At 52.0% G+C, this 4,287-nt stretch overlaps 1 protein-coding gene across 1 annotated transcript in view; it reads right to left on the bottom strand.

The window, feature by feature from the left end:
• Positions 1–4,287, bottom strand: part of FAM213A (family with sequence similarity 213 member A) — a 34,399-nt gene that overhangs the window by 28,952 nt on the left and 1,160 nt on the right. The window lies entirely within an intron of this gene.

Below are 4,287 nucleotides of genomic sequence, written 5' to 3'. Positions count from 1 at the left end.
CCCCCCCCCCCCCCCCCCCCCCCCCAAGGGTTCAACAATGTTTGCATGGCAGAGATCCTGTGGGTTCCTCCCAAAAGGCATTCCCCAGGCCTGGAGCCATTATACTGCATTAACTCCTTCAGCACTCCCCCAAATGACTGCAAGAGAGTGGCATGCCACCCAATATTGCGACCCCTTCATTCGAGATGTTTTAGGGGCTTGGTGAAGGGAAACCACCCCACCCTCAGTTAATGCAGCAGGCACCCCGATACGCAGACTTCTTTTAAAGGAATGGGGAAAGTTGTGGTTAATGGATGGGGTACTGCACCAGGAGGTACACTATGCAGAAGGGAAGGGTTGGCCGTATTGCAGTTGGTCCTCCCACGAGAGGCGCTCTGGTGTAGTGCCCGAAGACTGGAAGAAGGCCAATGTGGTGCCTATCTTCAAGAAAGGGAGGAAAGTGGATCCGCCTAACTATAGGCCCATCAGCCTGACTTCTATCCCGGGGAAGATCTTAGAAAAGTTTATTAAAGAGGCCATCCTTAATGGACTGGCCGACGCCAACATCTTAAGGGATAGCCAGCACGGGTTTGTTGCGGGTAGGTCTTGCTTGACCAATCTCATTTCCTTCTACGACCAGGTGACCTATCACCTGGACAAGGGAGAAGAGATTGATGTCATATATCTTGACTTCAAAAAAGCCTTCGATCTGGTGTCCCATGATCGCCTCTTGGAGAAACGGGCCAATTGTCGCCTTGGGTCCTCCACGATCCACTGGCTGGAAAATTGGCTCCGGGGTCGGACCCAGAGGGTAGTAATCGATGGAAGTCACTCATCGTGGTGTCCTGTGACCAGTGGGGTCCCCCAAGGCTCTGTCCTTGGACCCATACTGTTCAACATCTTCATTAATGATGTGGACACTGGAGTCAGAAGCGATCAGAACTGGCCAAGTTCGCCGATGACACCAACCTTTGGGGCAAAGCATCCACACCAGAAGACAGGCAGGTTATCCAGGCTGACCTGGACAGGCTCAGCAAGTGGGCGGACGAGAATCTGATGGTGTTCAACGCCAATAAATGCAAGGTGCTCCACCTTGGGGAAAAAAACCCGCAGCATCCTTATAGGCTCGGCAGTGCTATGTTGGCTAGCACTATGGAAGAAAGAGACTTGGGGGTCATCATTGACCACAAGATGAACATGAGCCTGCAATGCGATGCGGCGGCTAGTAAAGCGACCAAAACGCTGGCTTGCATCCATAGATGCTTCTCAAGCAAATCCCGGGACGTCATTCTCCCCCTGTACTCGGCCTTAGTGAGGCCGCAGCTGGAGTACTGCTTCCAGTTTTGGGCTCCACAATTCAAAAAGGATGTGGAGAAGCTTGAGAGAGTCCAGAGAAGAGCCACGCGCATGATCAGAGGTCAGGGAAGCAGACCCTACGATGACAGGCTGAGAGCCCTGGGGCTCTTTAGCCTGGAAAAGCGCAGGCTCAGGGGTGATCTGATGGCCACCTATAAGTTTATCAGGGGTGACCACCAGCATCTGGGGGAACGTTTGTTCACCAGAGCGCCCCAACGGATGATTAGGTCAAACAGTTATAAACTACTGCATGACCATTTCAGGCTGGATATAAGGAAGAACTTCTTTACTGTCCGAGCCCCCAAGGTCTGGAACAGCCTGCCATTGGAGGTGGTTCAAGCACCTACATTGAGCACCTTCAAGAGAAATTTGGATGCTTATCTTGCTGGGATCCTATGACCCCAGCTGACTTCCTGCCCCTTGGGCAGGGGGCTGGACTCGATGATCTTCCGAGGTCCCTTCCAGCCCTAATGTCTATGAAATCTATGAGAGCACCATGCTCTGGCTCTCTGGACCCTCCATGAAGAATCTGGTCACATGGGAGTGAAATGTACCTGGGCTCTGACCCAGGAGAGGTTCTTTTGGCTCTGGAATGATGCTACTGGGATGAGCCCGTACCTACTCATGTTTTGGCGACAACCTCGGTTACCTATTGACTTACGTTTCAGGATCAAAAAGGCATATGGGCAGCATCAAACCCATGGACAGTATGCTCAACAGCTCAGGGATTGTCTCTGTCGAGCCTACCATCTCACTGGGGATTTAGCAGGCTGCAACCAACAGCGTCACAAGAGACATTATGACACCCGAGTCAGAACAAGGGTTGAGCCCCGGAAACCAGGTATTGCTGAGGAACCTTGGACTGAGGGGGAAGCACAAGATCGCTGACTGATGGAGGGTGGAGGCATATTCCATAGTCAAGAGGATGGGGGACCTACCCATTTATGAGATTGCCCAGATCCTTCTTCAGGGGCAATGCTAGATTGTGCATAGAAATCTCCTTCTACCTGTCGGAGAGCTACAAGGGCCTAGTTTGGCAGAGGGGAAGAATGCCCCTTAACAGGCCACGGCCTTCCCAACCCAACCCACCCAAGGAAGAAAGGGGACCCCCCTCCTCCACCTCCGCAAGACTGATTCTGAGTCTGACTATGAGGGATGGTACCCCTCTCAATTCTATCACAGTCTGGGACCCACTGCATTGGAAGAGAACAACAGACAGGGCGACAACTCAGCTGGGCTGCCCCTTGAGAGCACCAACACGAGGCCTGTGCCTCCCATTCAGGGGGATGGAACCCCCATGTCAGGGGCTGCCCCTGCCTCTCCCAGACTTTCCTGGAGCCCCACACAAGATCACCCTTCCTGGCCTCAGCAACGAAGACCTGTCAAAAGGTTCCCCAGGTACCCAAAGGACACTCTTCACCGGGGATGGTGAAGGGTTCCAGGGGGGAGAGCATGGCAGGCTCGCTGCTTTTGCCTGGCAAGCCTGGCTTGGAGAAGGACACTTCAGATTGGTGGAACATTTCCAATCAGGTAACAGCTTGGAGGGGCTTGCCCCGCCACCGCTCAGAGCTGGGGGGATGCGAGGAGCCCCTGGACCTGATTGAAGACTGTGCTTTGCAGGTCTAGCACACTTCAGGGACAGGGCCTCCGGTGTAAATAAAAGGCAGATGAAGTGAGGGACGGCAAGGAGAGAGGAGCTCCAGAGAAGACCATCATGTGGACCCCACCTGAGCCTCTACAGTGTGTGGACTGGCGCACGGAGAGCCAGCTCTGGGAGCAGCTTGACGCTGCTTGGGCTCCACACAGTGAGCAGGTCAGCGCACGGAGAGAGAGCTCTGGGAGCAGCTCAATGCTGTTCAAGTTAGCTCCGGCTCTCGGCTGGATGACCAGAGCCCCACCGCGTGGCTCAGCATTAAACTAAAAGAGCCTCAGTGCCCAGAGCAGGGCCTGGGAAGGGGAAAGACCCCTGGCATGAGGCTGGGGACCTGGAGCCAGTGAGGGCTCAGCTCCCATAGGAGCTCCCTGGGTTCCTAATGCAGGGCACAGGGCCCAGGGGGAAAAACCCTCAACTTGAGGCCAATGGCTCCAGAAGGCCTGAGATGGTGTGGAGACCCAGAGGCCAGATCGACAGCCTCCAGAGGAAGGACCATGAGTTACCGGGAACCCGGGTCCCACAGGGGAGGCACCCCCGAGCAAAGGACCCTGGGGAGAGTGGGCCTAGGGGGAGAAGACCCTATCCCATTTGAAGGACCAAGTGGTTGGAACCCAGATAGGTTGCATCTAATATCTGGTATAGTTATGTTTCCTATTTGGTATCTGTTGTTATTGTTGGTGATATATAGCTTGCTGGTTGAAAAAAAAATAGATCCACCCTGCATTACATTCTCTTGCCCTCTGCCTTTTGAGCCACATAGGCTTTTATTTGGATTTTAGCCTTCATGCAGATCACAATGGTCACCATGGGAAGCACAACTGCATCCGCTGTATCAGGGAAATAAGCATCTGTTCATTTTGTTCTTCTATTTTTGTTTCTAGGATTTTCGCATCTAGGTACACAAATTAGGGCCTCAATGTGCCAGGCTTAGAACCAACAGGCTGCAAAAGGGCAGAATCTCATCATAACCTAGGACCTACATTATGATGCAAAATGACAGGTAGAGAAGATGCACGAACTCAGTGGGAAGGATGCAGTAACAATAAGTGGTGTAACAACAAGACATCATAATGACCTGGCACTGACATCCATAGAGGCCTGGAGAAGAGTTCAAGCAGTTCTTAAGTTTGTGTCAAATACAAATATAAAATTTTAGATTTTAGCACTACAAATCATTTACACTAATATCTTGGAACCTCTGTTTTCCCCTTTTTTCTAGCCTAGACCTTAAGTGGCTATTTATCATGGTCTAATTTAAAGGAGCAATATAAAAATAAAATGATTCCTCATATTCAATC

This window comes from Alligator sinensis, unplaced genomic scaffold, assembly GCF_000455745.1.
Source record: "Alligator sinensis unplaced genomic scaffold, ASM45574v1 scaffold616_1, whole genome shotgun sequence".
In the NCBI taxonomy this organism is placed as follows: domain Eukaryota; kingdom Metazoa; phylum Chordata; order Crocodylia; family Alligatoridae; genus Alligator; species Alligator sinensis.
This window is presented reverse-complemented; position numbering and strand designations above follow the sequence as displayed.